The sequence below is a fragment of the Squalius cephalus genome, assembly GCF_949319135.1.
Source record: "Squalius cephalus genome assembly, chromosome: 3".
Taxonomy (NCBI): Eukaryota; Metazoa; Chordata; class Actinopteri; order Cypriniformes; family Leuciscidae; genus Squalius; species Squalius cephalus.
The window spans coordinates 26,080,025-26,093,073 of NC_137124.1; the positions used below are offsets into that span (position 1 = coordinate 26,080,025).

General features: G+C 37.4%; 1 protein-coding gene across 3 annotated transcripts in view; it reads right to left on the minus strand.

Annotated features, from left to right (window-relative positions):
* Window positions 1-12,700, minus strand: part of adcy7 (adenylate cyclase 7) — a 58,755-nt gene extending 46,055 nt beyond the window's left edge. The window contains exon 1 of one of the 3 annotated variants that reach the window (XM_079867989.1): window positions 12,479-12,700. The gene's annotated coding sequence lies outside the window, so the exon portion shown is untranslated. The remainder of the gene's footprint in view (window positions 1-12,478) is intronic. The other 2 variants (XM_079867990.1, XM_079867991.1) reach the window with 2 other exon arrangements.
* Between the last annotated feature and the right edge of the window lie 349 nt (window positions 12,701-13,049).

Below are 13,049 nucleotides of genomic sequence, written 5' to 3' on the forward strand. Positions count from 1 at the left end.
GATGCTGCTCTCTCTCCTATTGCGGTCTTCGATCTTGAAATTACCTGATGATAAATAAATAAAATGCAGCTCATATCTGTTGATTTCACTCACGTGAACTCCGTTAAATTTGCATATAGCATTGGAACTTAAGATCAGATTTATATCCCCATTTATGTGGGCAAGTGTAAATGAGAGGCGGCTCTCCGTGCTCACACACCCAAACAGCACGAGGGTGCCAAAATAGTGTTCTCTTTCGACTCTTCTTGCACTTGATTGGAATACATTTTTGATTCCCAACCCTACATTCAATGCATAATTTTTAAAGCTCAATGTCCCATAAATAGAAGCTGCCTTAGTGAATAGAAAAGCTAATTAGCCTCAGCTTGCTATTAGACTTGAATTTGTACCTAAATCCATTTCCTGTAGCTGTGGATCAGTCTACAAAACAGACCTAGGTTCAATGAAACTATTATATATTCAATGACTACGCCTGATGTCAAAGAAAGATAAGACTGTATTTCCTGGGAGCACACAAGGATGAGTGAAATGTTTGATGTTGCAGTAGGTGGCAAAATAGTCGATTTCAGCATATTGCCTTATCAGGATGGAGTGTTATAACTCTCACATTAAGTGTTGCCAATCTTTTCACGGCATCACATTTCATCCCACGAGTTAAATTAGTTTAGCAATACAGACACACTAGAGCAGCCATAAATGCTATAAACATATGATACTAACTGAACATAAATGGGAAACAGACTATAACGTTTAAAATGACTTCATGTAGCTTCACATCAAGAAAATCTGTTTATTCTGCTGTAAGATTTACACAAATCTGCTCTCAGTAGCATACAATGACAGCTACTGTATAAACATATAAATCACAAATATTTGTTACATTTTTTATATATATATTGGTAAATATTGGATATTTTATTGTACATGTTCATTTCCTCTATTTCTACATTTAGATTACCATAGCATTCATCTAATGCTCACTTAAATTTAATCTTTACAAAGACTAATAATTTAACAACACTGTTAAATGTATTACTTGGCATACCTCAAAATTAATATAACCTTTTCTATTTATGTATTTATTTTACAATTACCAAAAATACAAGTTTCATAGTTGGAAATTGTACATGTATCCAAAACCGCCTCTCAAGTAATATTTACGAGTGATGCACAACACACGTGTCTATACGAAACATGGTGGAAACACTGATCTATAATATTGATAATATCATATATCTATAATCTATAAATAAAAATCAGTGAGAAAAAAACACGTCTGTAGCTACTGGTGATAATCACTCAACTTTCACGGTTTGTTTTACATTTAGTTGTGTGATACCATTTACTGTATACGTTGTAGACATAAATACTTTTTTCATTTTGAATTCAGCTGTAGTTATAGTCAGATTCAGAATATAATTATTTTGTTTTGTTTAGACTACCTCCATGACATGTTATGTTTCCGACTTGAATGCATGATGACAGACTGCTGAAAGGATCTGCACACCCAACCAGGTCAGACTAGTGAATTACAAATAAACATTCACTCACTCTCTGCAGAATATCATTAGCTGGGGCGATGTGATGTTTAGTTCAGGTAAATGTTGCACAGGAGGGCATTATTATCCTCCATCTGAGGTTAGAGTCAGTGCACCCAACCATTCCACACCTCCAATATCTGATTACTGCGCATGTAATTACATGTGATGTAACTACCGGCGATCTGGTCTTTCTCTTTCATTAGGAGCCGCCATCAGGACTAAATGGCTGACTCATCTCACTGTCTGTCTTTCTAGATGTTGATTCTCATTTCTGCTTCCTAAATATCCTCAGACAGATTCTCAAGGTCTGAGCCTAATGTTTTTCTATGTTTGATTAACAGGGCTCCTAATACTAGGGACGGGCAAAACGAATGAATTTTTTTTTTTTTTTTCTTCAAAATAGACTATTCTGTGGGTTGCCTGAATACTTGTCAACTAATATAATTTAGCTGGTTTAAGATACATGCTAACACTTTATTTTAAGGTGACATAGTTACTCATTACTTCATGTACTTACTATAGTAATGATAGTAAATTATGCAAAGTAACTAACCCTAAACCTAGCCCTAACTGTAACCCAACTATCGTAAGTACATGTAGTTAATTGATATTACTTTGTACTTATTTGAGTAAGTACAATGTAACTACGTCACCTAAAAATGCATCATTGTCAATGTTGAAAACAGTTGTCCTGCTCAATATTTTTTTGGAAACTGTAATGCTTTTTTTCAGGATTCTTTAATGAATAGAATAGCATTTATTTTAAAATGTAAAATTTGATGTATCCTTGCTGAATAAAAGTATACATTTCTTTTAAAAAAACAAAAACAAAAACATACTGATCCCAACCGGTACTCTAAGGAAAAATCTAGAAAAATGTATAAACATCACTAATCAAATAGTTGGCTAGTAGTTTTCCATCTAGACATATCCATACTGTCTGTTTGGTAGGAAAAAAAACCCGACAGGATATTCTGTTTCAGCATGAACTCAGTGCTGTTCAGAATAAAGCTCATTCTCTGTCTCACTACATGCATCATTCGTTTTCATTCTCTCCTTTTTCTCTTTCACGACAATGAAAGCCGTTGTATCAGAAACTGGTGCCCCGGTGTTTTATTACACTGTTTCAACTAAACGTGTGTGTGTGTGTGTGTTTTTTCAGGTGTGTGCATCTGTGCGGAGCTATGCAGGAACATTTACGCAGAGTGTGTATGTCTGTGTAGCTCCCTGCACGATATTGTGATTCACTCCCCTTTTCCATGGTGGAAGGACACTGGAACACACACAAAAATCAGATTGTAAGCAGGAATATGCTGCTCAACAATTCATCTAAACACGTCACACACAGACATTCTGTCTGTGAACAAGTAGTTCACAAACATTCACAAACATACTGTATCAGCTCAGCCTTTAGGTAAGCAATCTGTGACTGTTATGAATGTATGACTGAGAGGGAAGTTGAAAGGTTGATTATTAGCTAGTGAAAATAGCCATCTTGTACATTAATCACCCCCCCCCCCCCCCCCCTTTAACACCCTTTTTCTGGTCACTCTCTCTCATTCCCACACACATACACATACATGACCTCTACCAGTAAGATCTCAAATTAAAATGTCAATTAAAACGTCAATTCCATTAAGAGCAACGGGTCTTTAACGACAGCTGCTGTAAAACCACTGCGAAACGTCACCATGACAAAATCTCCCAAACTCACGTTGTGAAAAACACTTCAACATTTTAAGTTACACACCTGCACGTTTAGTCATAATGATAATGACGTGAAAGATGTTGCATAAAGACAGAGCTGATTTTGTGCTGATAAAGGCAGTCAGAGTGAGTGGGCAGTAGATTCATAAGTCAAAGAAACACACAGCACACACAAAAGCAGAAGACAGAATCCACCATTTTCTGAGCAGAGAAACTCTCATCAAAGACAACCTTAGATGTCTACTCAATCTAACCACACACCAACCCATTTCCTTAGCAACCGTGACTCATTTCCCTAACTACAGGGCTGAAGGCAGTGCAGTATAGGCGGCAGAGCAGTGAGGTACGTCGCTTCAAACAACAATTAACCTTTTCTGAGAGATTTCAATGAAGAAGGACTGTCGTTTTCTCGAGCTCCCCAATTCACTTGTCACAGAACAAAGACAAGTGTGTCTCAGACATCAGACCTGAACACCTGGACTCCTTACAAACACTGGCCTTCAGGTGCTTTCAAACCTACATAGGCTCCCCCACCATTCAAGGAGCGTAATTCTTCGTTTCTGTTCTCCATCTATACTTGATGTCTCCAGTCGCTTATATCGGTGGAAATCCATCAACAGAGTAAACACACCAAATTTAAAAAAAGGTGATTTAAAGGGATAGTTCACCCAAAATGTCAGTTATGTCATCATTTAATCACCCTCATGTTTTTTCCAAACATATTTTTTTCTTTTTCTGTGGAACACAAGAGATATTTAGAAATTCTAAATATGTTTCAACCGTTTTTTTTCATATTATGGAAGTCAATGGGGTCCAAACTAAGTGAGTAAATGATGACATAATTTTCATTTTGGGTGAACTATCCCTTTAACAAAGACAGGATAAGTTTAGCCCCAAAAAAGGATGATTTAAAGGGATAATTCACCCAACAACAGGCAGTCGTCAGGGCAGACACCATATTGAATTTTATGCAGATGAAAACAAGTCTCTGAGGAATAGACAATAGTCTTTACTATATGAAGGTATAAATGACCTGATCACAAAATTTTCAACACGAACAACTGTCAAAACAGCTTTATTGAGTTTTTTTTCTTTTTTTTATGACATTTTGTCATCTGAACAACTGAAATGCAATGAAACTACAGAACGATCTATTGAACAAACTGTACTTCTACCCCTCTCAGCCTCGATTTCATACCTGTCAAACATTAAATATGGCACTTTACCCTGACTAAGCACTATTGTTATCATTTATTCACTCATGTCGTTCACAAATGTATATGTTTTTCTTTCTTCTGCAGAGCACAAGAGAAGATGTTTGAAGACCGATTCAACCGTTTTTTTCCATACAATGGAAGTCAATGGGCGTGCAAAACAGTGAATAAAAGATGGCAGATTTTTCCTTTTTAGAGTTAACCATCCCTTTAACAAAAAGAAAGGAAAAATATGCATTGTGGACAACAGGTTTAGTTTGTCTCTTCATAACACACCATTTAGGAAAGAGAATCCCATCTCAAAACCCATTCACAAACACTGTTACAAATACACCCAAATCTGGCATGCTCAATCCCATCTATACATAATAACAAATGCAAAATATCGCAAAAACATGCAATAATCGGTGTTTAATAAGGGATTAAGATGAACGGAATCCATACAAAAAAACACTACGGCGACACACACTATACAATGCGTCACATTAGCACCTGAAATACCTTTCAACGGCAAATGATCTTCAGAAAGAGCTTCAAGTGTCACATCTTTTAGGACAAAGACACAAGAGTGTCAAAAGGGTCAAGAGCGGGAGAACTTCCACACAGTCCACACTGCGCAGGGATAATGTCCACACCTCTGCATCTCAGGATGAGAGTGCGTGTGAAGGAGAGACGGTGGAAAAAACGAGAAGACAAGGCTAGACAAAACATTACATCAGTGCTACGAGCGATCACACACTGCGAAAGAATGTTCAGAATGCATGTGACACATGGATGCCGCTCCTCCGCTTCATATTATACTCATAATATTTTTGCTGTTATCAACTACTGTTTGCTTAAATGCAAGCTTTTGTGCCTGTGGGAGAAAAGGTTTTTTGAGGGGTTGAGGGAGGGGATAGGCAGAGGATATATGGAACAATTAATCAGACTGGTGCGGTCCAGCAGATGAGGGTAAAGAGGGAGGGAGGAAAAACAAAATGAGAGAATAAGAAAGGGATTACAGGAAAGACACCATAACAAAGACAACAGATATGCTTTTTTTATCAGCTCAAGTGTGCTTTATATGAGAGGATCAGACGTGGCAAATTAAATAACCTCTTCATCTCTCACAGGCCAAAGAAGATCTGCCATGACCTTGTGTAATCTCAAAATCTGATGAACTCTTTGAAGTATTCGGCTTCATATTAAAGTCTCTTACGCCATAGACCTTTTACGCAGTAAACCGTTACTGAGAATTTCAGGCAAAACTGCAGTAGCATGTGGTCATCACATCAGAGAAAATACGATAGAATCCTTGAGAAGGTTTACCAAAACATGGATTCCACAATAACACTTCAATGTTTTGCTAAATCTAGTACAGCATACTTGTTTGTAGTACAGCTGAACAATTGGGCGATCAGTACATGATCTAACCCTTGGTGCTGAACTCCTATCCAATCTTACTGTCTTCTTTGTCAGACATTACTGAAGAAGGATATCCCAAAAGAGGCACAGAAGACTTCAAAGCAACACACACACACACACACACACACACACACACACACACACACACACACACACACACACACACACACACCACACACACACACACATTCTTGTACATCTATCTTTATGAGGACATTCATTGACACAATGCAATCTCTAGCCGCTTACCCTAACCTTACCCATCACAACTAAGTGCCTAACCCGAACCCTTACCCTAAACCTACCCTTAACCTAATTATAACCGTATCCCTAAAACTAAGTCTTGGCCCTCAAACAGGCCTATAAAGGGGTTTCAGAAAGTGAGGACCGGCCAAAATGTCATCGCTTTACTCTCTTTGTCCTCACTCCAATGGTCTAAAACTCAAACTGGACCTCACAAAGATAGTTGTACAAGTACACACACACACACACACACACACACACACACACACACACACACACACACACACACACAGGATACCCAATTAATCACCTGATGACACTGAAGTGTTTAGAATTTGACTCCAGCTTAGCTGACCACCTTTTTAAGAGATGGCTGCAAACTCTACAACTCCTCCACACAGCTTGAACACAGAAGTGTGAGATCTTGTTTTAACACAGAGCTGTTAAGCAACTCAAATAGACAAAATCTAAAATAGATCAAACAGCACATGCTTCACTGCCCACAAAGCCAGGACTGCAGCAGACTGCACTGAGGGGAAGTAGTTTTGACCTTCCGAGTGACAGTCAGTAACCTTTTGTGGTAGCTGTGATCACACTACATGGACTGTTTGCTTAACATTTAATACAACAGATGTCTGTGATGCTGTCACTGTACTACAATCACCCTCTCTCTCTCTCTCTCTCTCTCTCTCTCTCTCTCTCTCTCTCTCTCTCTCTCTCTCTCTCTCTCTCTCTCTCTCTCTCTCTCTCCTCTCTAAAGAGTGTTTGTTTGTCATATGTGTGGTATGATCAGATTTCTGGAGATGGACCCTGTCTGTCAAGACCACAGCACTCAAAAATGAAACACAATAACAATCAACCATACCATATTAAATATCCCACTAATGCCTTTAAAGAGCAGCGTGGCACCACTTCGTCTGTTATTGGTTTGGTGATTACATTACTGGACAGATTGATTTTGTGTAATTGCCTATAAAAACACCAATGAGATGAAGGGATTCAGTGGTCATCAATCCTTAAAGGTAGGGTAGGCAATTAAAAAAAAAAAAACCTTTTCGTTATACTGGTTGAAACTCTCTTCACATCCTGATAACAATCTATAATAGAAGTGGTCTAAATATTAAAACATACATATATCTTCTGTGGAAGTCTCAGGACCAAAAAATGTTTGTCCAATGATGTCCTACCTCCTTGTCAACTTATGTATTTCCACATCTCCGCGCACCCAGTTCGCACAGATATGTCACGTCATCAACTTGGACTAGGATTTATGTGTTTCTATATCAACACAATCAACACCGAAATGAATGTGCAGCAGTCAGGTGGTACAAGTAAGAGCTCTGTAAGTTGTTTACGTTCATTATTACTGTAATGCTATGTGCTTTGAGACATGAGGTTATTTAACATCATCTCTTTTCTTGTGACACTTTGCAGACTCTGCTCTGGCTGTGTACGTTCATGTGTTTTGGAGGAGGCGTAGCTTTGGAGATGATATGAAGGGAGGGTGGGTTCTCATGCTTTCAAAGCTAGTTCGCTATTGCTAGCTTCTCCAAAATGACCTACCCTACCTTTGTACAGGTACAGGGGGCATATTACAGAAACTTTCTTAAGTCTTAAAGGAACCGTATGTAAGAAATGTATTTCAATTAATCATAAAATGGCCCTGATATGTCACTAGACATTAAGAAATCATGTTAATTTCAAATACTTATATCACTGACAACAGTAGTCCGGCCAGGATATTGTAATTTAAAAGTGAAGTTGCAGCCCTCAACTGATGTTGATGTTGTCATGTTGTGTTTTGGCCTGATGCCCCACCCTCCACCTATCTACTAATCACAAAGTCAGTTGTGTTTCGGCATCCGGGTTGCCAGCTCTGCTCTAGTTACCACAGCTGCAGCTACAAACGTGTCGGATATAAAATGTCTAACGTTACGAAACCTAAAAGACCTCGTTATAAATCTGAAATACATCGTGACAAAGTCCGAAATAAAACAAGGATTTGTATAGGAGACTCGTCACTTGCCATTGGAAGCTCCTTGTAGCAGCCTACGTTCCTGCTGGATCCTGCAGCCTAGCTGGCAACCTCGAGTCAGGGGGGAGCAGGAGGGGATACACCGCTCTACAGTAATTTGAAAGTGATTGCAGTACCAGTTTTGGCCACAATCTTACATACGGTTCCTTTAAGTTAAGATCTGACATGTTGATTTAGGATTTTTCACAAATTCATTTTACAGAAGCAAATCATAAGTTGATTTAGGATTTAGATTTAGGATTCTTATCTTATCTTATAAAATCTCATCTTATTTGTAGTTAGGAAATCTTAAACCCCTCCATCGAGTTCGGTAATCAACTCTCAGGTCTGTTATCAAGCAACCAACGACACGCAAACAGCTGCTGTGAAGTAAAATGGAAAAACTGGAGAATGGAGAAACAAAATAAGTGGTGCTTTTCCTAATCCTTTTATTTGAGTCTGTAATTATTTGTCAGAGTTTTGTCGTCAAAGTGCAGCACATCATTTGGGTGTTCACAAAGTCACTGTTCTTGATCTTGTATCATTAATAAATGTGACACCATTCTTAGACAGAGCTATTATTATGTGATTTTTATAGTAATAATTAATTTCACAAAATAATTTTGAAGTTAGGACACCAGTTGTCCTAAAGTTAAGAGCGTTTTTAGGATTTTTTTCTTAGGGTTCTTAGGGTGCTTCTGTAATACCCTTTTCCTATCCATAGTTAAGATAAGATTATTCACTTAAGAAATGTCATTTTGTAATAGCTTTTGTCCTAAATGAGGTCCTAACTGAAATTGCCATGGTTACCAAACAGATAAGATAAAGTTTCTAAAGTTAGGATCTTTCTGTAATGCGCCCCCCAGAGCAGAGCATCTTCATAGTAGAGGTCGGTCTGTCCAGCTCTAAACGTCACAGAACACGTTATGAAAGGAAAACTGTGAAATGCCCTTGTTATGACAGTGGAACTTTAAGTAAAAAAAATAAATAGTTTGTTCGTTTTCAATTGAGATAAAGTAAAAAATGCATTCTTTTTAGCAATAAAGTAACTTCAAAATTTGCAGTCAACTGTGTGTAAGTGTAAGACAAAAAAACAAAAGTAAGCTCAGGAAGTCACTCCCTGAAAGTGCACCAAATTCCATTCAGTGGAAAAGACATCGCCTGTGTGGATATTAGGATGGTACACTCCAGAAAATCTCCACAGGAGGAAGGGAGTGTGCAACTAATGGGACAGGGGTGGGAAAAACTCAGGGAATATCAGAGAAGAACATCCTAGACACACACAAACACAGTTGAATGTTTAACCTCTCTAGCCTCTACTCTATAGATCTCCAACATTAGCGAGAGAGAAGGGTGGAGAACAAGTCACGGGTCAGAGAGGGTCCATGTGCTTCTCAAATTAAGCATAAGTGATCTAGCAGTTCTCCATTGTCTTATGGAGCGATTGTGCGTTTCTTTTAAAGCAGGAGAGAAGAAAATATTGGCTGTCACAATAATAGCAACAATGATGATGTTATTATTACTAAAATTACACAGACACACATACAGTACGCAGATCCATACATGTTCAGCACAACTGACTTTTTGCACAATCGGATTTACATTTAGCCTCTGTGGCCAATGCAAATTCCAAAATGTAATATTGAGTCTATTATTGAGATTTGAATAATATAATAATAATATTTAATAATATTAAAACGATCAGAGTTGTAGGTAAAAGAGGCAAACTACAAAAATGATCTTGACAGGACAGATAAAGTTATATTTGATAAACATTCAATAATCATTGAAATTGAATGGCAACCTTCTCAGGAATCAACAAGCAGAGCATTAGCTTTGAAATATATTTTAAGACACTGTAAAGTCCAATATGGAAATGCACAGTAATGCTTGCACATCCGCTTTAACTCATGCATGTAGGCCTACACATTACCAGTAGTCTGACCACAATGCTTTAGCACATTTGGTGTGAGGTTATAATTAACCTCATGTCTGTAAGTAAGGCTGTCTGCTTGACACTTGCTTTCAGGTTCGGTCAGGCTCTCAGTGAACTCAGTCAACTCTGTTCAACAGATGCCCAACACAAACTCGTACAGAAAACACAACAATGCACTTTCACCTTCAGTTTGGCAGTTGTGTATTTTGTATGTGCTACATGTATGTGCATAATATAATATGTTTAAGGCTCACAACAGGGACATTTCTCAACTAGAAAGCAAGACTAGACTAGCTTGACTTGCTTGGAAATGTGTCCTGCATCAGGCATCTCATGTCATACTGAAACCCATACATCTCACTCTCATTGATTTTTTTTAGATTGTTCCCTCTCAGCATGAAAGCACAATCCAGTCTGCCATCAAGTAAGAATGAATGTCCCATTAGCCCATATCAGGTGACATTAAGTGGCTAATTTATTACTTCCTTGCATATTATATGAGTCGGCTGTCAAGAAGTCTAAAACCCCATTCAATGAACATTAGAAGTGGTGACAGAACATTACATAATATGTATTACATAATAATAACAATTGTAAGATTTACTATTTGAGTTAGGGTTAGGTTTTAAAATGTACTTTTACTCAAATGTACCAGAAACAAACAAAAACATTTAAAAACATCATTTTTTTTTAATACAAGGAAAAGGTTAATAACTTAAAAGTTATGTTCCAGTAGCTGACTGTTAATAATACCAAAAAGCTAATATTTTAATTCAGGAAACTTCAGATTCACTTCCTGTCTCCTAAATTCTTTCATCACCCATGAACTTTTCTGAGTGGAAGAGTTTATCTGTACAGTGCTGAATGCGGCTGTCATGCCAGATTCTGTACCACAATGACTCTGCTGTGGTAAGATGTGGGATCCATCAAACATCAGTCATCATTATTCTTGACATTTCGTTATAAATACTCAAAATGTTTAGTTTACATGACCTGTTTCTGAACAAATCAAGCAGTGATTGATTTAATGTCAATGTTATTTAGTCTCTACTTGCAATTAAGTAGACAGCTAAACAGCAGCTCTGACATGGCAGAAACCCTTTTTAACAATAGAAATTACACCAATGACAAATTAGAAAATGCACATATTTGCATACAATTATACTTTGATATTTCAAAACCATTCATTTCTATCAAACACTTATAGCAGTTTACAGAAGATTAGAGTGGACACTTCCTCTGTGAGGTTTCATCTTCAGTCATGGCTTTTTTAAGGGTTTCCACCCTTTATGACCCGTGATTTTCCATTACTTTTCCAGTTATGCATGATTACTAAACTCTTTTTTTTTTTAGACATTAAGATTGCTGGAGAGGATATTCCAATATATATATATATATATATAGGCTATATATATATATATAGGCTATATATATATATAGGCTATATATATATATATATATATATATATATATATATATATATATATATATATATATATATATATATAAACTTTGATTCAAGTCTAAGTGCAAAGCAATTTATGTTCAAGACAGAAATGCCCATCATTTTTCCAGGACTAGAGAATTCAACTCTAAACTTTTACAAATCCAGTGAATCGAATTTAATCAATCGCCTTTTGTTTTATCACTGTCTTTCTCCTCTGTTCACTTTCAGATGGTAAGCCCAGTGGCTTTGTTTGCTCAGAGTACACTGCATACGATAAGCCTCCACTGCACTTAGATTCATGCACACTAACATATTCATTTCCTGTACAGAGACCATTTGTGTCAAGAAGCAAACAAGTTACTTCCACTATCTAGCAGACATTGCCTGAGGATTGCAGCTTCAGCTGTGTTGGCTGTATTTGAAATTTACTTTTATAAGGAACAGCATATTATCTGTATTCAGAAAGATTTGGGACATCAACACTAGTCCCAACAGACACTCAGTAACGCTACCATACACAAGTCCACTGTTTCACGGGACAAGAATATGTGTTTGCGCTCTACATTGTTACTTCAAACAAATATTAGAGACAAAGACATTAGTCCCAACTATTTCAGAGCATTTTAACTCTTTCTGTAAGGCTGGACAACATTCCTTCCACGTGTATCAATAATACGGGAATAATAATATAGATTTTCAGTCAGGAATGTTTATGCTTTCTCTCCGAGCCGAACTGGCGATGCCCCGAAGACACGAAAAGAGAGACCTGTGATGATGATCTCAGGCAGAAGCAGCACTCTTTTAACCGAAAACGTAAATGAACCACCTAATATTAGCCTACATTTTAAAACGAAAAAAAAAAACCAACAAAAAAAACAAAGAACATCTTTGTTCGCTTATTTCCCTTCGGGAGTCCATGGGTAACTGTACTCTACAGGTATCTAATTCGCTAAAGCGAGAAACTTCACTCACCTGGCCGATACTGTCGAGTGCTAAACTCAGTTTTTCTGTTGCCGAGTCTCACAGCGATTAGATAAATTAGATTTTCTCCTCGGTTCCGTGTTTGACAGAGTAAAATCTTGTATGTCTCTCTCGCAGATGCTCGAGCTCCAGAGGCTCGATCACAAACTGTGCACGCGCTACCGAAACTACCTCGTATCATGTCTGCTTTGCGCGCGCCTCCCCGCGTGCAGCAAAAACACGACTGTTTCTGCGGTGTTTTAACTGTGTGAGGCTTTGTAATTACATGCTGAAACAAACCTAACCAATAAAAAATAAAAAGGAAAAAAAGAGAAGAAATTGTTTATCTTCTGCACATGTCCACTGGTGTCCAGTCCATTTTGTATGTTTAATGAATGTAACCATGTGTTCAGTCTTCTTGTGTGTGATTTTTTGTTGTTGCGTTGGATTGTAAATTGTAATCCACATAAAACACAGCTAACACTGCTGATTTTAAAGTGCATTTTTATTGTAGAATACAGATCTTCCTTTTGATTTCAAAATGGAGCTTTATTGCCTTTTCGTTCTCACAAAAATATACAAA